Genomic DNA, 22,262 nt, shown 5'->3' with positions numbered 1-22,262 from the left:
GCCGGTAATGCTGAAGATGAATTGAAGTTTTTGTAGCGTCTCTAGTTGCAAACTCCCCCATTCTCCTACACTGCTCACTCAACATTTTTTCCTTCCGTATGGACTAGTTTGGAGAGGAGAAAGACTGTCATTGAATAAAAAGCAGGGTCCTGTTTCTGATGAGATGTTTATGTCAGGCTTAAGAAAAGTAATGGGGGAGTATTCTGAAAAGCAGCAAGGCCTACAGAGCCAAAGACAGTAACAACAATAATAATACAACTAACACCTGCATAGTATTTTGCAGTTTATAAGATATTTTTATCACATGTATTTTTGCATATGAAATATTATTGCTATGCCCATCGAACAGGTGTGAAAACCAGTGTTGTAAGAGGTTACATAACTTGTGGAGTTCACTCACTTAAATAAGTTGCAGAGTGGCACCTGGAATTTGGGTCCCTCCGTGGCTCTGTGCTGCATCTCTGAGCACCACACTACCCAGTCACGGACAGGGAATCATTGCACCGTGATCTCCTTGAGGGTAGGCGTCTATGCCTCATTCTTCTCAGTATTTCCAGAGACTAGCACATGGTTAACACATAGTTCAGGAAATGTTTCATGAAAGACTGAACAAGCCATGTGCCAGAAACTATAGTGATCATACTAGATCCACAACCAAAATGTAACAGCTCACAAAAGTTGGGTGCTCACAATCCCAGTCACAAAACCACACAAGAGAGGCTCCTATTACTAGATCCATATAACAGAAGAGAAACCAAGGATGAGTAATCAGCCGCAAGATGTAAATTGGGGCACTCTGGCACCAGAGCTTGAAATTTTAACTTCTAACCCTGCAAGACACTGACTTTTCACAGCCTGTTGCTCCACCCTTACAGCAGCCTGGGGGGGCCAACTCTAGCCTTGTGCAAATCACCTGACCTCTTTGTGCCTTGGTTTCCCTCAGAAGACAAAACTCATTAAACTTTTCCTAACTACCTAGAGGAACTTTGCAGAGATTTAATGAGGAGACACATTTGAAAGGTTCTGAAAAGCAAAACATATTATCTAAATGAAGTATTATAATAATGGTTAATCACCATCTGCACCTTCAATTTGGCTGTTGTAACCCCACGGCCTGCGGCAGCACCTCGGATGGAGTCATGATGATAATGAGAGGCTTAATAGCACACCTGGAACTGGTCACCTGGAACCAGGCACCTGGAACCAGTGAAGTTCAAGGCTAGGAGAGGCCCTTTGTGTGCAACTCCAACAACGCTATGAATAATTATAGCTTAATGAATGGTATGTAATGAAGGAGTCAGGGCTGACACGCTGGCGGTCTAATTCAAGGTAGGTCTACTTTGGTGTTAATCCTGGGTTTGGGCTAATTCTCTCTATTCCTCAGTTCAGAAAAGACACACACATCCCATTACTATCTGGTCATGTACAATTTAATCTCTTAGGACACTGACTTTGACACTGAATTATTCAACAAACATCTGCCAGCCCTGCCAAGAAACAAAAGAGGAAAACGCCCTCCCCAAAGCATTGGATTTGGGCCAGTTATTAAAGTGCTGGAGCTCTGTCTCCTCATCTGTAAAATGGGCCAGCCACACCTAAATTGTGAAGACAGAGGTTCACATGGCACCTAGTTTGACAAGTTGTATCCCTCATTAGCGGCTCTCATCAGGATCCAGAGGAGGCGGATCCAATCATGCAAATATGTAATTACTTTGAAAAAGATAAGGGCTGGGGCCAAAGACAGTTCAAAGCTTGGCTGGATGCCAGTGACTGCCCGGCCAGGGGGGAAGAGGAGAGGGCTGAGGTTCAAGGCTCCCAGCCACCACACAGTAGGCGGAGTTTGGCAGGAGCTTGTGGAGCAAACCCCAGGCCAACGCAACTGCAAGTGCAAAGGCACAGAGGCAGATAAGATTTGGACCTTCTGATTCAAGGTTAAAGGGAGTCGCTGGAGCAGGGGTTGGTGAACAGATGAGAGGAGGTGTCTGCTGAGCTGTGGCTGAGGGCAGGAGAGGCACATTCGTGGGCCTTGGGCTTGTGGGAGGTTCACATTATGGGTGGGATTCACATTCCTTGTGACCCCCAGACTGTGGGGTGGGAGGGAACTGACGAAGTCCCCGCCACCCCATCAGCCCGGTGGATTGGGGTCACTTCCTTCTTGGATTTCGCGCCTCCTGGCGGTGTGCCCCCGCCTAAGTTGGCTCTGCGAGGAGAAGACGTGCCCGTCCCCTTCCCCAAGTCTGGACGCGCACAACTCCCGCTCCAGATCCAACTTCCCGGGGGACAGGCAGCTCTGCGTGATCCCCTAAGATAAGACCGGGCTGGGGTGGGGGGCGCCGGGCGGCTCTCCAGGGCATCGCGGACAGCCCCCAACGCCGGCCCAGGTCTGCGACAGGGGGCGGTGAGACTCTCCCCCCGTCCGGGTCCCCGCCGGCCTCCGCCGAGCGCGCGCGGAGCCGCCGCGTCCCTCTCCCGCCCAGCCGGGTGGCGGGGCCGCCGGGCGGGCGGCTCCCGCGGCAGGTCCCAGCGGGGGCGGGGGCGCTCGGGTGTCCGGGCCCCGCCCCGCCCCGCCCCGGAGCCGCCCGGGACGCAGAGAGGAGGGAGGGAGGCTCGGCCCCAGCCGCCCGCGGCGCGCGCTCCTCCACGCTCCGGGCCGGGTAAGTGGCGCGGGGCCGGCAGGCCGGGCTGGGGCCGGGAGGGTCGGGGCCTCGGCTCCCGGCCCGCCGCGGACACATCCCCTGGGATCGGGCGCCGCAAGTCTGGGGGACCAGGGAAGCGAGCGGGCGCGAGGGCGGGGGCCCCGGCGTGACAGCTGCGGGCGGGCGGGTATTTTTAGTTTGAATCCAACCGTTCCCTGCTGGCTCCGAAATCCCCGAGCCCTTCCTCTCAACCCCTGGAGGCTCGGCCAGCAAGAAGAAGCCCTGAAAGCTCGGGGCAGCGCGTCCCAGGGGCGCCGGGCGCCTCCTCCGGTCTTCCCTTTGCCTCCCCTGGAGGCGAGGGGACCTGTCACCGCGGCGTGTCCCCTGGCCTCGGCAGGAACGGGGGCTGGATTACCCGTCCTGCAGACCGCGCGCTCTCACTCTCGGCGGTGCCTGAGAGAGCAGCGCAGGCGGTAAGGAGGGGAAGTCCACCGCTGGCTACCTTTCTTTAAGACACCTTCGGGCTGTGCAGCGTTGGGCGGGCGGCTGAGCCTCTCTGAGCCCCATTCCCGCATCTCTAAAGGAGGGCTAGTGAGGCCAAAGATCACTTGCAAGGCCTGAGGCAGCCTCAGGTGAATGTTGGCCTCGTTTGGGGGCTTGACTCCTGACAGCAGACCCATGGACGTGGCCCACTGGTCAGCCCAGGTGCAGTGTCCCACACAGCCCAGGAGTCCTGTGCTTCAAACCTGGAAGCCAGGGGACTCCAGCCTGGTGATGTGACAAGGAATATTTCTGTTCTACCCCTTTGGCCATGAAGCTCTGACCCAGGTCTGCTCTAGGCCCTCTCCCAGGCCCCTGGTCTCTTTCATCTCTGAAGGGGTCGCCTCCTCCTGGCATTAGGGAGGGGTTTTCTACAGCCAAGAGCTGCTCTTGGTGTAGCCCGATGTGTTTCAGGGGGCGTGCTCCACCCCACGTGAGAGAGGGCGGGAGAAGATGATGGGCACGTGTTACAAAATCACCGCCCTTCTGAGCTTGGCGGGACAGCCTCCTTCATCCACCAAGAGAAGCAGAAACAGGCCCAGAGTGGGGAGTGATTTGCCCAGAGCCACACAGCCTGGCTCTCCTGGGGGCCGGGCCTTGCCTCCTACGACTGCCGGGCAGCCGCCAGCTCGCAGGGGTCAGGAGCTGGGAGGTAGGAGGGGTGCACCGTGCCAACGAGCTGTTTTGCTCAGTTTCCTGTCACTGTGCCCCAGCGGGATGCTCTAACACATGTGGGTCTGCACATTCCTCAGGCAGGACAACTCTCGGCAGGCTGACAGCCACAGCTGTGCCAAGCCTGCTGGCCCCGGGCGTTGTTTTCAGCCAGCGAGGCCCCTCTGGGGGTGGCTGAGCGGGGAGTGGGCTAGGAAGTCTTATTTCTGGAACTCACGGCTTGCTGGGGGGGGGGGTGGGACTGAGGATTTGCTGGTGGCACAGAGGGAAGTGGTGGGAGCGGCCGAGGTTTCCGCCTTAGGGTACAGGCTGGCATCTGGCGACCCCCCCCCCCCCCCCCCGCAGGTGCCCTTCAGGGTGAGTCTGAGCTCTTTCTGTCTCCATGGGAACCACCCTCCAGCCTGAGAGCTTTGCTTGTTCTCTGCAGCGTGGACCTGGCCACGCCTGGGCGAGGCCCCTTTGCCTCGCGATGCAGACACCTGGGGCAGGGGTGCTGGGGGTCCTGGCCGGCTGCTCTGGGAGGCCAGACTGGGCAGGTCCAGCATAGCCTCCAGAGCACCCTGGCGCCCCTGGGAGCCCAGAGGGTAGCAGTGGGGGCGGCCAAGTGGGATTACCTTGGCCCTTTCCCAGCTGTGTGACCTTGGGAAAGTCACTTTACCTTTCAGAGCTTCAATGTCCTTCCCATGAAAAGGGGAAAACCACAGCCTTTGCACTGTAGGGGCGTCACGAGAATTAAATGAGCTATTCTACGAACAGCATTTTGTATGGTGCCAGACATAGGATATGTGAGCAGTCGTCACATGTTGGGGTGAAGGGGCCTGGTTGGCTTACCTGGGTTCCCATCCGCTCTGCCCCTCTCTCTCTGCCGTGGTTTCCCCATGTCTGTCAAATAGTGGGTGGTCCTTCCAGCACTGAAAGCTGGTCCTCAGCCCCCGGAGGGAGGGAGGTTAGAGAGAAGCCTACGAGGAGCTCAGATGTGTCTGTGGGGTCTCCCTTCTCTGACCGCCTGTGATCCTGGCAGTAGCCAAGGCTGCCATTGCTGGCCCGTTTACGGATGAGACTGACATCCAGTGGCCAGACGTAGTGGAGCCAGGATTTGAACTCAGGGCTTTTGACTTAATGGTCTTGAATACACCACACAGCCTGTCTTAGACAATCCAATGGCAATGTTATATGTTAATCATTGAAAAAACAGCACTGACCAGGCCGGCTCCCTGTCTTCCTTAAGTCACTGGTACTTGCTGGAAAAAAAAAAAAATGGATTCTAAACATTTTTTTTTTTCTGTAGCATCTAAAAGCCCAACTAGACCACCAAGAGAGGAACCCTGGAGGAAGCAAAGGCATCTTTGCTTAAGGACTTAGTGACGACTTTCCTGGGGGCTGAGCGGTCAGGAAGCAGATGGGGACACAAGTCCTGGGAGTGGAAGCCTCAATTTTGTCCTCTCTAAACTAGTGAAATATCCCCCTTCATGGTCGCTGAAAGGATCAATGAGGTCACTGGGAACCACATTCAGCAGAGCACCCCGAGTGGTGGAGCACACCACATCGTAAACAGGGGTGACGGAGTGTGTTGTTATTACTCATCCTCCTGCTGGACCTCTAGGCCACAGGTGCGGCGCAGGGAGTCCTAGCATCTGCGAAATGCTTTCAGTCTCAACAGAGAGCTGCTTGGGGTGTTAGCTCAAAACGTAAGCACACTAACCTTGAGCTGTTTAGTGATATGTGCCCAAGATGTGAAATGACGGCAAAACGCAAGAAGGGGATTATCTTAAATGAAAGTCAGATGTCACCATGGGTGGGGAGAGAAGAGGACCAGGGGAGTCGGGGAGAGGGGAGGTCACAAAGGAGGTCAGTTTGTAGTCAGTTGTTTTGGGTCCATGTGTGCTTCACACAGGCCTTACGCATAGGTTCTAGTTCACAAATTTAAGCAGGTTTAAAAAAGAAAAAGGCAAGGGAATTATAATGCAAAACCAAGGTGATTATCTTTAGGGGGAAGAAGCGATCCTATTGTACTCTCAGTGGGATCCATTATGTTCTGTTTCTCCAGTCCCATGGTGGGCTCGTAGGTGTTATTTCTAAATATTTTTATGCTTCATCATTTGCAAATAGAAGGCACACATATATATTCCATTATATATATATCTCAAATCTCACGTAGTACAAATAAAATTAATAGATAATATGGAACATTTTCAGATGCTTTCTTAGAAGAGCAGCCTCTTCGGATTTAAATGTTAATCTGGTTGGATTTAAAAAATAAAGCACAAATCCTGTTGTATGACACATGACTTGACTTTATTTAGGAAACATAATCTCCCTCTTCCCAAATTATGCAGCAAGAAGATGGCATTAACACTCCGTGATCTCAGATTATCAACAGGGCTTTCTAAAGTAGCCTAATGATTTATGCTTCTGAATCATAAAATCCTGAACTCTTTGAGCTGGGAGGAACTTCAGGTCCACTGGGTCAATCTGCTTGTTTTTATAACTGAGGGAAGTATCCTGGCCAAGGTCAACATCGGGCACATACGTAGGTGGACAGTGCACTCTGGGCTGCCACACCTGTATGACTCTCATGAGGACACCACCCAACACACCACTGTGACTCCTGGGCCACAAGCCTCCTCCTCAGGGCAGGCAGGGAGACACACGGGTGGTACATTCAAATGATTCGATCATTTTAATTCTAAAAAGTCAGAGAAGAGCTACAACGTGCAATGTGACCACACACTTGGAGAACTTACGTGAATACAAACATCATCAAAGGAAATACCCAAGCAGTGCTAGAATCTTATTTCCTACAAGAAGTCCTCTTAGGAGAGACCCACTGTGACGCATCCTGCTTTTTGCAGGGCACACCTGATCCTCCAAACAATTTAGTGCCATAGGAGTGGTTATTCTCATTTTTAAGTTGGGGAAACAAGTTCAGAGAGGTTAAATGCCTTGCTCGAAGTCACACAGCGGGCAAGGATGGTGCAGGAGTTTCACCCAGAGGGAGAGCTGAAAAGATGAGACACTTTTGTTTTTTGTGCGCGGTGTTGTGAACATGTTCTTTACTCCTTGGAAGCTGAAACTCTGGGCAGCGCAGCCCCGCCTGGGTGGGCCGTGGGGAAATACTTGTTGAGGACGATTGGGTGGTGTTCTCCTGGCTGTCAAATCACAGAGGATCCGAATCCTGACGGCTCTAGCTCCGCCTTGCTTCCTCTGCTGCATGGGCAGTGGTGCGCTGAGAGTTGGGGAAATCCATCCCATTTTTGGTGCTTTTGGTATACACTTTTTTCTTGGTCACCTTCTCTCTACCAACATCAAAGTTGTGCTGGCCTTCCCTCTGCAGAGGTGCCTGTGACAGCCAACAGGGCTCAAAGGGACAGGCATCCCAGGACTACTGCCTTTGGGTGGTGGTTTTCCTGACGCTCAGCTGCTGTGTCCCAGCATGGGTGCTCACCTGGCCAGTGGAGCCCCCCACTCGTAGGGCCAGTCGCTATACTGTGAATCCATCTGTTTCCCATCTGGCCAAGGGATTGGTGATACCTCTCTGTAGGACAGGGCTCAGCAAGGACTAACGAGAGAGAACTTTGCGCAGGTAAGGCAGCTTTCGGAGACTGGGAAGCACACCCTGATGTCCGTGCCCAGAGAGCCTGTGTGTGGGTGTTCAAGAAGTATTTAGAAGTGGCAGCTGCAGAGGAACCAGTGGAGCTGAAGAGATGATCTCTTCCGAGTCTATAATTTTACATATGAGGAAACTGCGTCACCACAGGCAGATGACTGGCCCAAGTCTTGCAGGTGCCTGGGGGTCGGGACAGTCTCTCCGGACTCCAGGTGGGTGCTCTTCCCTTCCAGCCACCTTTACTAAAAGTCTGTTTCACTGGTATCCGCCGAGAGGGTTGCGTGATGGAAACGGAAGGCTGGTTTTCAGGGTTAGGCGTACGCGGTCGTCACAGGGTGGGCCACCGGGGCTGGTTGGACTCTAATTTAAGCCAAGAGTTTTATTTGAGATCTGAAAAGGGCTCCGCCCCTCCCGAGTGACATTTGCTGAAATAATACGCTGGCTGACTCACTGGGATAGCCTTTTTCCTTAATGATGGGAGGAACCTGCCTTTGACCTTCACCTGTGCTGGTCTCGGCTTCCTGCTCTCTAAAGTGGGGGGTTGAAATTAGGATATCTCTAAGGTGCCTTCGAGTCCAGATGTTTCTCATCCAAGGACCACAGCCTCACGGTAGGTGTTCGGGGACCTGAGTCTGGCCGCTCCAATCTGCCTACCCACGCCAGGAGGGCCAGGTCACTGAAGCTGGTGACTCCCTGCTAATCCTTCTTGCTCTGAGGATGAAGTCGCAAGTCCCAGGCTGGCCCAGCTTTCTACAACCTGGGCCACCTCCCAGTCCCATGACGCCCCCACCCGTCTTGACCTTTCTCACCTGGACACCTGCACTCGAGCTGTTCCCTCTGCCCAGCTGCCCTTCTCCCTGTGCCTCCCCACCAACACCTGGCCAGATGTCACCTCCTCCCGAAAGCCTTCCTCAGCCACCTCAGATGGGATTGTTGATTTCTGTTTTCCTGTTCCCATTGCACTTTGCCACTGACACGAATCAACAGTGACTAGACTGTGCCCTCCTAGAAGGAGGGGTACAGGGTTTTTCGTCCTGACATCCCACTCCCAGCCCAGGGAGACGGGGTTATTGCTATTATTTAATAAGAGCCTTTACACTTTTAAATGGGATCTTACAAATTTTAGGGAAGCTGATTCTCACAACGCCTTTAAATGGATTGTGCAGGGCAGATCCCAATATACCCAGGACACAGAGGAAAAACGTGAGCTCCAGGGTCGTGACCCGAGGCTGGGGAGAGAAGGTGCCGTGTGCATCACCTCCCTTCGTGGCCCCCTTCAGGGGACTATTCTCTTGGAGGATGTGGCTTTCCTGGGCTCTCTGGGGGCCGGGCCTGGAACCTTAAAAATGTCTCCTGACCTCCCCTGGGACTCACACCTGAGTCCTCTCTCCTGAGTACGCCAAGCTCCCTCCCCGTCTGGCCTGCCTTCTTGCTCTTCCCTCTGCCTGAAAAGAGCCTCCCCCGGGCCTCTCCCTCTGCGCACTGGGTCTCAGCTCACAGTCACAGCCTCAGAGGACCTTCCTGCCCACGCAGTAGCGCATCCCACCCTGCCACTGCGCTCTGTCCTGTCACCAGTTTTATTGCTACCTGAACTTATCTGAGTTATTTATTTGCAGTTGAGTTTATCGTCCATCTGTTTAACTAGAACATAAACCCCGTAAGGGCAGGGATTTTTGTCTGTGCACAGCCCAGCCATCGTAGCTGCTCAATCCTGTGTGTATTTATAGAATGTGGGAGTACCTGCCCTGAGCAGGCGGACTGGGTGCCATCTGAGATTCCTCACCCGGTTTATCATAGCAGCTTGCATCTACCTGGCACTCACTGGATGCCTCAGTACCCTCTGCCTTTTCCCGTCGTCCTCGCAACCGCTCAGTGAGGGATGCTCCGACACTGTCTTCATTTGACAGAGCGGTTAAGTAACCTGTCCTCGGCCCAGAGCGGTTAAGTAACCTGTCCTCGGCCCCTCAGTTAGCAGTGGGGGTGGGCATTGAACTCAGGTCACTTGATCCCAGTGCTCAGGCAGGTCACCACCAGGCTACAGTGGGCCCTGCCCTGCTGGGAGTGCAGTGGGCTGGCGCTGGTGAGTCAGGCCCAGCACTCAGCCTCCTAACCAGGCCTCTGGTTCCTTCTCCGCACACCCCGATGACTCTCTCATTGCCAGGCCATTCCTCAAAGGAAATCCTTTCAGTGTGACCAGTGTCACGTGGGTCCAGGAATGCCAAAGTTTTCCAGAGCCAGGGCCTACCCTGGAGCACCCCACCCTGTCTCCTCTGACCACACCCCTTTCTCCCGGGGAACCCCATCTGTGACTCGTGCACTAGCTGCTGGGCACTTAGTGACCACAGCCAGAGCTTGTAGGTTGGGCGTGAGCCAGTGGGGTTGCCAGGTTGCCGTTCACCCGGCTCTAGGCGGCCAGCGAGCAGCCGTATATAATTTGTCCATTTTATCTGTTTGCTGATTTCAAACTCAACTTTGCTCAGAAATAATTTTAAGAAATGATTTTCTTTTTTTTTTTTTAATTCCATCTTGTGGCATCTCTTATCCCACTTTCTTCTGGGTAAAACTACCCGAATGCCTGGGCGGCCAGGGTCCAGGCCAGGCACTCCGTGGCTCGGTCCTTGCTTGTTAACGTGCTCCTTCGAGGGGCTGAGAGGATGGCCCCCATAGGTTCCTATTTGGGTCCCCTACAGGAAGCCACGGGGTTAGTCATGCAGCTCTCAGCTGGAGCTGACTTTGGTTTGGGAGCCAAAGGCACTTGTCTGTGGCTGGGACCTGGGCACTTCCGCCCTGTAACCTACGTGCCTTGGGCAACGACATTCCTTCAACTTACTGACACTGGTTGAGACGGACACGGGGTGGGAAAACGCCAGAGACAAGTCCATGCCCTATGGGAGGAATGCGGTGCATGAGATGGGTGCTTTAAACACAGTCCTTTCCTAGGGGACAGTGACTCGGGTCTGGGAGGGGTGCCAGGAAGGACCCTTTAATTCTGCCCAAGGACACAGTCTTTCCGGGCCTCACCTCCCTTCTCTGTAAAGTGGGGGACAGGTGCTACACCCTCGCCTTGCTGGCTGTGTATGAGCATCTGCTGTGAACCGCAGACCACCCCTTGGAGGTACGGGGTCATCGGTATTGTCAGTTTACCCAGCAGAGAAAAGTGTCACTGAGACCAGCTGTTTTCCTATGCAGAAAACAGGTTAGACTTTCTCTGTTGGTGGAGTTTCTCTCTGCTTCTGGGTCTGCAATGGAATTACACAGATCTGGGCTGGGATCCTCGTTCTGTCACCTGCAGTGTGACCCTGGCAAGTCACATAACTTCCATGGGCCTGACTCACCTGTGAAATGGGGCCAGGCCTTCCCTGCAGAGTCAGATGAGATAACGGATGCGGAATTCCCAGCATGTGTAGGTGCTCGCTCATGCTCATTCCCACTGATTCCCTTTCCAGCCTCTCTGAGCACGCCCCCTTTTCCTTGGGTGCTCCCTGGCTGGGGAAGTAACCGTGCCGTTATGTAGGTCACTTGGAAGGGAGCTCGCACTTCAGTCTGCCTCTGCCCCCGGCACTTGCAGTGAGCTGAATGGGGCACAGCTGCCGGTGAGTCAGTGCTTGGCTCAGGTGCTGCTGGCGGATGCCCGTGCCCTCGTCGGTCCAGGGGAGCGTGATGGCTGCAGTTGGCCGGGCCAAGCCTGTGCCCCCTTAGGGGGTACACAGGGTGCCGACCACATACCTTGACCACTCGTTGCCTGCCCAGGGCACCAGCCACCCCCAAATGACCAATGTGACTTTTTTCTTTCGTAGAATTAACTTTAGGAAAAAAGTCGGTGTCACCACACTAGGTCCTCTTGTCTTATTCCCGGGTCTGAGCCTCAGGGTCCTCCTCCCTACAATGCAGGGGCTTAAAGTAGGTCAGATCTCTGAGAGCTCAGACCAGGGGCTACTGGTAACTGGCAGGACAAATTTGGTGGCACAAGCCTACGCACAGAATGACAGTCACTCCCTCTCCATCTTTTTTTTTTTCTCTTTTTTTTTTTTTTTGAGACAGAGTCTCACTCTGTTGCCCGGGCTAGAGTGAGTGCCGTGTCGTCAGTCTAGCTCACAGCAACCTCAAACTCCTGGGCTTAAGCGATCCTACTGCCTCAGCCTCCCGAGTAGCTGGGACTACAGGCATGCGCCACCATGCCCGGCTAATTTTTTGTATATATATATTTTAGTTGTCCATATAATTTCTTTCTATTTTTAGTAGAGACAGGGTCTCGCTCTTGCTCAGGCTGGTCTTGAACTCCTGACCTCGAGCGATCCACCCGCCTCGGCCTCCCAGAGTGCTAGGATTACAGGCGTGAGCCACCGCGCCCGGCCTTTTTTTTCTTTTAATACTTAGGATCATATGATGTTCTTTTAATCACCTGGGCTCCACCCTAGACCCAATGAGTTAGAAACTTCTGGAAGTGGGGCTGCTTGTGTGTATTTTAAAAGCTCCCCGGGTGATTCTGATGCACAGGGATTCGTGAGGACCCCTGGATTTTGTCTAGGACAACATTCCAGTGGATGCTAATCTGCTTTTAGCAGCTCTCAAACCCTTGCCTACCTTCTCTCTAACAAGCAGCAGGCGGCAGGTGCAAACTAACAACAGTATCGAGAGTTACACATTGTTTATGTTCATTCTATTTCTTACCATGTTCTATTATATGGCAATCAACCCTGGCCCTGCTTTTCTAATTAAGGTAAAGATAAGAAGTCTTCTTTTAAAATAAATTTAAGTTTAAAGGGGTCAAATTAAAGAAAATTAATTAGAAAAATTAAAAATGCAGATGTGTCTGCAGACGTGGCCAAAATCGTGACTGTGATGCACAAAATAGCCGAAGTGTGTGAACACACGGAACTAGATGACTCTAAAGGCCCTCCCGGACCCAACATTGTGACAGGCCCGAGGGCTGTCTAACGAGATCACCTGCTAACTCGGGGCTGTTCGAGCCCCTTAGCAGTCTGGACCCAGCTGTGTGCATAGCAAAAGGGTGTCCCCGCCAGGCCGTCCTCAGCGAGCCCCCAGGGACAGGACAGCTGGATTCTTTCCCTTACATTGCACTTGTCTTCTGGCTCCATCATCCCCCGACCACAGGGACAGCCTGAAAAGCCACCTGGCCAGCTCTCAGGGTTATTTTCCTAGAGGCAACATTGCCGCACAAACTCAGTGGATGCAACATTTGAAGACCTCAGTGTCCCCAGGGTCCTGGCTCCCCCATCAGTACCAGGACAAACCAGGCCATGGAGGGCAGTGAGGAGCCCAAAGCCCCAGAACAGGACTGAGCCCTGCTGGCTCCCAGGCCTAGACCTTGCTAATCAAGAAGGGCCCCCAGCCCGAGGCCTTAAATTCTCTAGAGGGGAGACAGGAACAGAATGTGATGTGAACAGACCCTGCCTGGTCCCGGCCAGCTCTCCCCACCTGTGTCCAGTGGCCCCTACCCGTTATCACGGGAAAGTGGCCCGTGAGCCTTTCGTTGGGGAGCGCTGGTGTGCGGCTCCTATTGTCCTTTAACTGACAGAGTGATTTGCATCCCGGGCCCTGGCAGGGTGGACCCCATCCTCAGGATCCAGCAACGGTTCAGGTCCTGGCTTGGAGGGGTGGGGAGGGGTTTCCGCAGAACCACCCTGACTGTGGGGTGACCGCAGCTTACTGGCAAAGGCCCCCACACATTGTAAGGGAAATTCCAGAGGGAAAACCCTGGTGGAGACACAACTGTCAGCATTTGGAAAGCTTTGCCTATCAGCAAAGTTAGGTTATCAGCAAATTGTATCGCTGTTTGCTGAAAGGAACAGGAGAGAATCTTCTAGGCTCCCAGACCTAGAGGAATGCTGTGCTGATAGGCAGGGGGCGGGGGCGGGGCTGCCCTTGGGCTGATAAACAGCACTGGCCTTTGGAGCTTCTAGAACAGAAGTTGGCAAACTTTTTCTGTAAAGGGCCAGAGAGTAAATATGTAAATATGTTTAGCTTTCCGTCGTATATCTGAAAGCAGCCACAGACACTGTGGGCATGAATGGATGTTGGTTGTGTTCCAATAAAACTTACTTTATGGACACTGGGATTTGAATTCCATATAATTTTCATGTGTCATGAAACATTATTATTATTTTGATTTTTTTTCCCCCCAACTATTTAAAAAGGTGAAAAACATTCTTGGTTTGAGAGCTATAGAGAACCAGGCAGCGGGCCATGGTCTGCAATCCCTGTTTAGAATCCCCCTCTGCAGCAGAGAGTGGGCCTTACAGATCTGAGCCAGTCACTCTTCTAATAATTTCAGTTCCTAAAAATGTAGTTCTGAAGCAGGTCTCAATTTTGTGTCTGCTAGTTAAAATAGAACCTTGTGTTAATTAATTAATTTGCTCATTTGGTAAATATTAACAATCTAGTGGTTAAGAGCAGAGGAAATTGTCCTATTTTGGCTGTGTGACCTCAGGCCAATGGCTTAGCCTCTCTGATCCTCAGTTCTTTCATCTATAAAGAGGCAGGAATAGGAGGACCTACTGCATCAGTGAAATAATCCTCATAAGAGTTAATGAAGTGCCTGGCACATAGCATGCCTTGTTGAAGATTCACTACTATTCTCTCACCCCTGTAAAGGGTTCAGGAAGGATGTATCCAGGTGGGCTGTGGTGTTTTATTCCATCATCCAACAATCCTGCACCGCAGAGAAGGTGCTTCACAGGGGAGGCCCAGAGAAGTTAGGAGCTTGTCCAAGGTCACAAGCTAACAGTAAACGGTAGAACTGGAAAACTGTGATTCCTGTTTCCATGCAGTGCCCTTGCAGGGGACCTGAGGGGAGATTAAGCTACTTTATCTAGGTGCTTGCTAATAGGATTCATTTAATCATTAGCACCTTTCCCATGAGAGCCAGGGCTCTTGTAACTTCTCTGTGCTGTTTCTCAAATTCTTGGGGAGACCAGCATCCTTTGGGGGACCTCACAGACCTCCAGCAGCTTGGGGTGGCACCAGTCTGAGTGTTTTCTGTGAATATCTTTGGAGGAAACTCTATGCTCTTCGCGGAGCTCTAGTTTAGAAGGCCCAGTTCAGAACAAGCATCTGGGGAGACTGCGTTTTCCTGCGTCCCCTTGAGAGAGAACTACTGTGGTTTCTGAGTCTCTGTAGGGCTAGTGGAAAAGGCTCTAGAAGGTTCTGGAAGTTGAGATTCTTCTGAAGAGCTGCTTTTGAATAATAGAATCCTCAGAGTCTTGCAAAACAAATACTGGAGGTGAGTTTGTGAACAGTTTTATGTCTTGCTTTTTTCTTCTGTAAAATGGAGTTGGTGATGTAACAGTTGTTTGTTGCTTCAGTTCAGTGTGTGTGTGTGTGTGTGTGTGTGTGTGTGTGTGTGTTGGCTCCTGCAACTGGCCTCGCTCAAGGCACAGAGGAAGGCTGGGTAGGAAGCCTGTCCTTGGATCGCGGAGGCCTCGGGAGATAGAGCTTAGGCGAGAGATGCAGTGACTGGATCAGAGAGTCCCTGGCAGCCGTGATTGGGAGCCAGCCAGGGACGATGGGCCAAGCCTGGGTTTCTGTACCCCTGGCGCTCCGCTGAAGACTGTTAGTAAGAGGAGGAGGACACACAGGCATCAGACTGCCGGCCTGTATGTACCTGGGGCAAGTCTCCCTCTTGGCGCCCAGAGGAAAAGCTGCTCGTGACCTTGGCTAGTTCTGAGAACACAGGCCCGGGCAGTCCAGCCCCAGTGGGTGGCTGGGAGGTGGGGGGTGGTCTTGAGAGTGGACACGAAGAGGGAAGTAGGTATGACCAACAGTCCCTGGCTTGCCCAAGACTCAGAGGTTTTTGGAGGCTCAGGACTTTCAGGGCTAAAACCTGGAAAGTGTCCGGCAAACCAGGACAGATTGTTCATGCTAGATCAGAGCCATGTCACTTTGACCATGGAGTTGGGCAGACTGTGTGAGGGGGGGTTGTCGTCTGCCTGAGCCTCAGTGTTCCCTCAGACTCAACTGCTCCTCCCCAGTGCTCCCAGAGCCCCTGTGTGCCTGCGTGTCCCCCACAAGTCTGCAAAGGCAGACACTTCCCTTGTCATCAGGGCCAACCCCTGCCTGCCCCAGGCCACAGAGTGTTTAGCGAATGCCGCTGGATGAACGGATGAGGCTGGAGGGTCTCCCCCTTCATGTCTTCCTCACTGGTGACAAATTAATCAGATGCTGACTCATGCTTTTCCGCTCTGCACGCCTCGTTTCCCTCTCCCATGTGCCCATCCCTGCCCTGGGCGCCTCCCCCCTTGTCCCTGCAGCTCCAGAGGCCCCCGCCCTGTGGCTGCTCCCTTGACCCCCAGCTGCCAGCAGTTTCTCCCACCCCGCCTGCTGCATCCCCTGTGAACAGACCCTCACTCAACCTCCCCGCTGGGCTGGTCTGTTTTTGCGTCTTTGTCCCGTGCACTGTGAGCTCCTTAAGGTGAGCATCTCCTCTGCTGTACGGTGTCTTCAGAGAGTGAATGGAGCTGAACACATGGGGCAGAGAGTCATTCATTCGCTCTCCCACCGACTCCTCGGAGGGCCTCCTGTGTGCCAGGCACTGTCCTAGGCAGTGGGTTGGGAGAAAAGACTGGCAAAGCCTTTGCTCTGGTGGGACTTACATTCTAGAAGGATCTAGAGTCATCTAGATTCAACAAGCCAGAAAATAAGTAAACAGCAGTGTATCAGAAGGTTGTGTGTGCTCGGAAGAAAACACGAGGAAAAGGTGAGTCACCGGAGGCCCTGCCAGCTGCTTGCAGGCTGGGGGTGGAGGCACCAGCTCCTCGGAGGGGAAGTCACTCAGGCCCTGCGCACATGGCGCCCATTCTCTGCAGGCAGAAAGAATGCATCGTCTCCCTGGTGGGGACAGTCCTACTGTTTAGTGTAGTCCACTTGGGGACAGTGGCATTTGCCTTTCATGCAAAGCATATGGGCCATCCATCCCTTTAAGGAAATCCAGCAAAGCCAGCATTGTCTGAGAGGAGGGAGAAAACGTTTTAGAAAGTCAGATGGGGTTTTGTGCCTGGTGTGGGAAGCCAGTGTGTGTCAGCACCCACCCCACCCCGTCTACTCCCACCCCCCGACTGGGCTCACAAAGAACGGGGCTGATGCACTGACCCGCCCTCCTCCAGCTGGGTGGGTGGCCTTGGAGCCCCGCAGCAGCAGGCAGGGACAGTGGGCTCTGCTAAGGGGCTGTTGGAGAACCCACGTTCCTCCAATGGGAAAGGCAGTAAAATGGCCAGCGGCCAGGCAGTGGGTTGTCAGGGAGAGGACCAACGGGGATAATGAGGCCCAGAGGTGCTGGCTCAAGCGCAGCACACAACAGTGGGGTATTGTCCCTCTGGTCTGACGGGGAGCTCAGCCCCAGTCACTGGCCTGGGCAGCCTCCTCCCACCAAGTCTGCAAGGCCAAAGCCGAGTCCCCAAGGGCAGCTTCTCCCTGCTGCCTGGGTGTGGGCAGCGCTGTTGCTGAGGTCTAGTGGGTTCAGGACGGCACCTCTGAGTCTACAAGGTAGTTGTTCAGCCCTACAGGTAACCCCTTCATATTGGGACCCACAGAGAGCAGCAGAACAAAAGCCAGTCCCTAGGCTGGGTGCCCCTGGCTTCACACAGACACATCGTAAACCTGGCGTCTTGAAGCCCTGGCAGGAGTAGGCATGTGCTAATTATAATCTGTGCAGCCTATTAACAATTGACCTTGGACTCCAGGGAGGTGAAGGCTCCAGGGAGGAGTTATCAGAGCTGCTCTGAAGGTCTCAGACATAAGGCAGGAGTTAGTGATACAGAAGACAGATTCTTGGGGTAATTCATGGACATCACCTTACAACCCCAGCAGAATGGGGATGCTTTAACACCTCTTGGGCTTTGCTGAGGGACTACTGGGGAGGAGAAGGCTTATTTGCTGTGTGACCTTGGGCAGTTCACTTAACCATTCTGAGCCTAACTTCAACATCTTTATAAAAAGAAGCTAAGCATTTCTATTTAACAATGAGTGGGAGGACTCAGTGAGTAGATGTATACAAACACCTAACACAACGCCTGACACCTGGTAGGTACTTAGCAATGTTGGTCCTCAGTCTTCAACTCCCTGAAGAATCCTGGAAGGCTTCCTAGAGGGAGTGTTGTCAGAGTTGGGTGAATGTAGCCAGGCAGACAAGGGCAGACGGACCAGCAAAGACCGAGGGGAGAAGCCCGTGATGTGTATGGGGAGTCATGAAGCTCCTGCTGCAAGCAGGGGAGGTAGGAAGGGAGGAGGTTGAGGCTGCAGAAATGGCTGGAGAAGGATTTCTTCTGTCCCACTAAGCATCCTGGACTTTCTCAGGCTGGGGCTGTGAGGCGCTGGAGGGGTTAAGTCAGAAAGGCCCTTCCCCCGAGCCTTTAGATGTTCCTTTCTGCCAAGAGAGGACTCTGATCCCCCTGCCTCCTGCAGAACTGGCGAATTTCCTAGGAAGCGAATGGAAGCGTCCTCCGAGAACTCCCGTTTGGATCGAGCCCTCCCACTCCTCAGGCTGGGGTACCATTTGTAAAATTAAAAGCAAGGTTCAAGTGGTTCTTTGTTGTTTTGTAAACCAAACCTAAAAACTATGGAGGGTATTTTTTCCTAGCTGGAAAGTAAAGCGTGCTGGGCTTTCTGGTTGGCCTTGTTCCTGGTGCTGCTGTAGACCCAGGGTCTGCCGGATCCAGCCGGTGGGACTGAGGGGTGACTTCTTTGTATTGTGCTTCGGACCCAGGCTCTGCGCATGCACGTAGGTACCATTGTCATCCTCATTTTACAAAGGATGATACTGAGGAACAGAGAGGTTAATAAGCTTGCCTGCATCACACAGCTAGTAGCTGGAGAAGCCAGATTCAGTCCTAGACTGCCTGTGGCAAGCTTGTTCTCAGGCTTCCCTGAGTCAGGGCTTTCGGGAAGCAGATGGGAATTGCAGATGTTCCCACCAGGAGAACAAGCATCGGCACAAAGTGCTGCTTACGATTTCAGGGGTGCATGGAGCCTTTGAGACCCACCCAGGGACCCCAACATGTAGTCAGAGAAGGCAGGTTAAAATCCCTGGTCCATAGAGACATTTTGGGTGTTTGTGAACCTGTGGATTACAGAAGGTCTCATGGTATAGACTCAGGGTGGGGGCAGGAGAGGAAGTCCACGGGTGTTGAGTGCACCCCCTGCCCAGAGAGGAAAGGGACACTGAGCTGTCAGGTCACCCAAAGAGCATGAGCTTTGTCAGGGCAGCAGGATCTTGTCGGTTTGGTTCATCTCTGTGACCTTCAGCACCGACCGCAGTGTCTGGCGTGGAGTAGGTGGTGAGATGAGATTTGTCATAAAATGAATTAAGCGTCTCCCAAGCTTTGGGAGGGAGAGAAGTTGGGCTGGGTGTGGTTCTCGGTTGGAGACGAGATGGGTGCAGAGCAACTCTCTGCCTGTTCCCTGGGGTCCTTTGAGGGCACAACTTCGTCTTCACCAGCGGGGCCTGCTGGGTGCAAGGAGAAGGCAGAGGACAGCAGGGGGAGAGAGCTGGGTTTGGGGCAGCCGTCGGTTCTGGGAACCTGGATCCGGGGCCCCCACAGCTGGGGCCGGTGTCCGCCGGCTGCTCTGCCTGATTCATTTCAAGCCAAACTCTCGAGAGACCTCCTGGGTATGGGGAGGCCTCACCAGGCCCATCAGCGGTGACCGAGCCTTGCATGCCTCTCGGGCTTGTCCCCATCTCAGCACACTCACCGCAGAGGGGCTGGCCTGAGTGGGCACCTCGCCAGCCCCAGGCCCTGGGGTTCGTCCCCCACCCTGTCTGTCTCTGCAGTTGGCCAGCTGTGTTATGGGAAATCCTGTTCTGACTCAAAAAGAAACCCTCCCTCTTTGCCTTCCTGACTCACTTCCTCATTTTGCTGACCATCTTGCAGCATGGCATGGGTGCTGGCGCCAGGCAGGCCTGGGCTTGCTCCCGGCTCGGTGCCTTCCTCCCATCTGATGTAGGCGGGAGAACTGGCCTCTCTGAGCCTCAGTTTCCCCATCTCTGAGGTGGCACAGTCACTCCTGCCTGGGCAGTTGATGGGGCCTTCATGGCGTCTGTGCAGTGCCTGGCACACAGCAGGTAGCCTCACACATGCGACTCTTGCCTTTATGACAGGTATTTGGTGACATTTTACCCGACCCACGGGAGCCTTCTTTGGCATCCAAAGGTCAAGATCCATGATGACCTTGACACCATGCAGGGCAATCACAGGGTCACAGATGAGCCAGGGTGGAGGACAGGATAGCAGCAGCCAGGAGACCCCTTACCTGTCAAATGGTGTTGGCCAAGGTGTGCACGGCTGGGTGTTTTCTTGGGAGAGAGACAATGAGGACAGACTTTGGGCAGACACCCTCAGGTGGAAAGGAGGCTGCTCCCCAAACCTCATTAGTTGTCTGCAAGTTTAATCTGTTCTTGAAAGAAGATCCTTCTACATGAATCCTTGGCCTTTTTTTTTTTTTTTTTTGAAGAGTGGGTTTACAATGAAAAGGATGCCTTAGAATTCAGTGGCACTTTACAAGGCATTTCCTAGCATGTGACCTACGGTGCCATGCTGCAAGGACCCTCCTCAGTCCAATGTGGTCTCCTGACAGCTGAGCAGATGCTGCCCTGGCAGCTTGTGGGCCCTGTCCCTGACCAGGCCGTGCCACTCCCTTGCTTGCAAAGCCACATTGGCTCCCTGTCGCCTGTGGAGTAAAACAGACACGACCCTTTGGAACCCAGTGCAGCCTGCTCTCCACGCTGCTCCTTTCCGTCTCCCTTTGCTAATAGTTCCCAAGCCCATCCTGCAGCCTTGCCCTTTCCGCCTGCCCACCTGTTGCCCACATCAGTCCATCTGCCAGTCTACCCTTTCCCTCTTCTCACCTTGTCCCTTCCCGTCTCAGCCAGGGTGTTCGCTTCTCTGTGAGTCCCCAGAATCTCACTCAGGATCATTGCTTCCTTCTCTGGGCTCCGAGAGTATCTACTGTGCCTCTGCGTTTAATACCATAATACTCCCATTTGGACTTCGTGGTCTGGAGAGCCCGCCGGCCAGCTGTGCGACAGCACCGGGCACATCTGGAAGTGGCAGTCAGGGCGTCTTAGATTTGACTCTTTGGCTCCCAACCAGCAGCTCTGGGACCCTGGGCAGGCCGTGAAACTTCTCCCAACCTCTGTGTCCTCATCTGTAAAATGGGAGTAAATAGTAAACACTGCCTCTCCAGTAACAATTTGTATGTTCTTATTAATCCAGCAAATGCTATTGAATTGAATTGAGTAGCTTCTCACAGGGGAGAGTTTGTTCCTTACAGGAATTTCAGACACCAATTATGCACCTTAGGTTGAGAAGCCAAAGCTATGTGAACGCTTCTGAGGGCTTCACTTAGCTTTCCTTTCCCACAAAACTGCCCAGGGCTTCCCAAGGCAAAGCCACCGCTGGAGACCACACCTCCCTCTCCCAGGCCAGTGCTTTGCCCGTCCCATCAGGCTGTGGCATCTCTTTTGGGAGGCAAAGTTTTCTTTCCGTTTGTTCCACTGACTGATTTGAAAATTTCCTGTCATTTGTATAATGCCTGTAGGACCCGTTTGGATGTGGAATGGCGTCAGGCTCTCGGAAGCTGCCAGGCTAACACAGCTGGGTCAGCTGCAGCTCTGGGGTTCGGTAGACGCAGGTTCAAATCCAAGCTCTGCCTCCCGGGCAATAACAGTGACCAATTCTGAGATTTTAAAGTCAAGTTATTTCACCTCTGTGAGTCTCAGTTTTCTTGGAAATGGGGGTGATGATACCAAGCTTCAAAACTGTCTTAAAGATCAGGTGCGGTAATGAATGCCTGGGGAGGGACCGCGTATGAGCCGGACCCCAACACGTGTTCAGGACATGGACGGCACCGTTCTCCACTTTGGAAAAGATCTCAAGCTGTCCCCTAGCTCCATTTGCATTGGCACACCACCGATAAGGCACAAGTGCTACCTCCCTGGAAGGAAGAATGTCCTTCCTGCCTGAGCTATGTGACAACACAGTAAGACTGCCTGAAGGAGGTAGTGAGTATCCCTAATGGTGTACAAGAGTCTTGGGAGCCTTTTGATGGCTGTGTTTTTTTAAATCTTTAAAAATTATTTCAGAATATTACAGAGGTACAAATGTTTTGGTTACACGAATTGCTTTTGTAAAGTTTGAGTCAAAGTTGTAAGTGTGCCCAGCACCCACATAGTGTGCACTGTACTCGTTAAGTATAAAGTTACCCACCCGCTCCTCCCCCCTCCCACCTGCTTGGTTTCCGTTGAATTTTACTGCCATGTGCGCACGAGTGTTCATCTGTAAGTTTCAGTTTAGTAGTGAGTACGTATGGTTTTTGTTCTTCCATTCTTGTGATACTTCACTTTAACTGAGTGGTCTTCAGTTCCACCCAGATTGTTATAAAAGGTATTAATTAGTCCACCATTTTTTTTTAATGGCTGAGTAATACCCCATGGTATACATATACCACATTTTATTGATCCCCTCATGAATTGATGGGCACTAGGGCTGTTTCCACATCTTTGTGATTGTGAGTTGTGCTGCTATAAACGTTCGAGTGCAAGTGTCTTTTTTATAGAACGTCTTTTTATTTTGCTTTGGTTAAATACCCAGTAGTGGGATTGCTGGATGAAATGGTAGGTCTACTCTTAGTTCTTCGCGTTCTTTGATGCCATCCTACTTTCCATAGAGGTTGTACTAGTTTGCAGCCCCTTGGTGGGTGTATTTTTAAGGAAATTCAAGCAGAGATAGGTGGTTAGACTAGGTCAGTTTGAATCCCTCCTAGTTCGGGGATTCTGGTTTTTTTAAACAGCTTTA

General features: G+C 52.8%; 1 protein-coding gene across 4 annotated transcripts in view; it reads left to right on the top strand.

The window, feature by feature from the left end:
* The first annotated feature begins 2,606 nt into the window (after positions 1 to 2,606).
* The window catches only part of SYNE3 (spectrin repeat containing nuclear envelope family member 3), an 85,530-nt gene continuing 65,874 nt past the window's right edge, over positions 2,607 to 22,262 (top strand). For 2 of the 4 annotated variants that reach the window (XM_069489452.1, XM_069489423.1), the window contains exon 1: positions 2,607 to 2,654. The gene's annotated coding sequence lies outside the window, so the exon portion shown is untranslated. Of the gene's footprint in view, positions 2,655 to 14,649; positions 14,699 to 16,852; positions 16,957 to 22,262 lie in introns of those variants that run through there. The other 2 variants (XM_069489442.1, XM_069489462.1) reach the window with 2 other exon arrangements.

This window comes from Eulemur rufifrons, chromosome 2 (genome assembly GCF_041146395.1).
Source record: "Eulemur rufifrons isolate Redbay chromosome 2, OSU_ERuf_1, whole genome shotgun sequence".
In the NCBI taxonomy this organism is placed as follows: Eukaryota; Metazoa; Chordata; class Mammalia; order Primates; family Lemuridae; genus Eulemur; species Eulemur rufifrons.
This window is presented reverse-complemented; position numbering and strand designations above follow the sequence as displayed.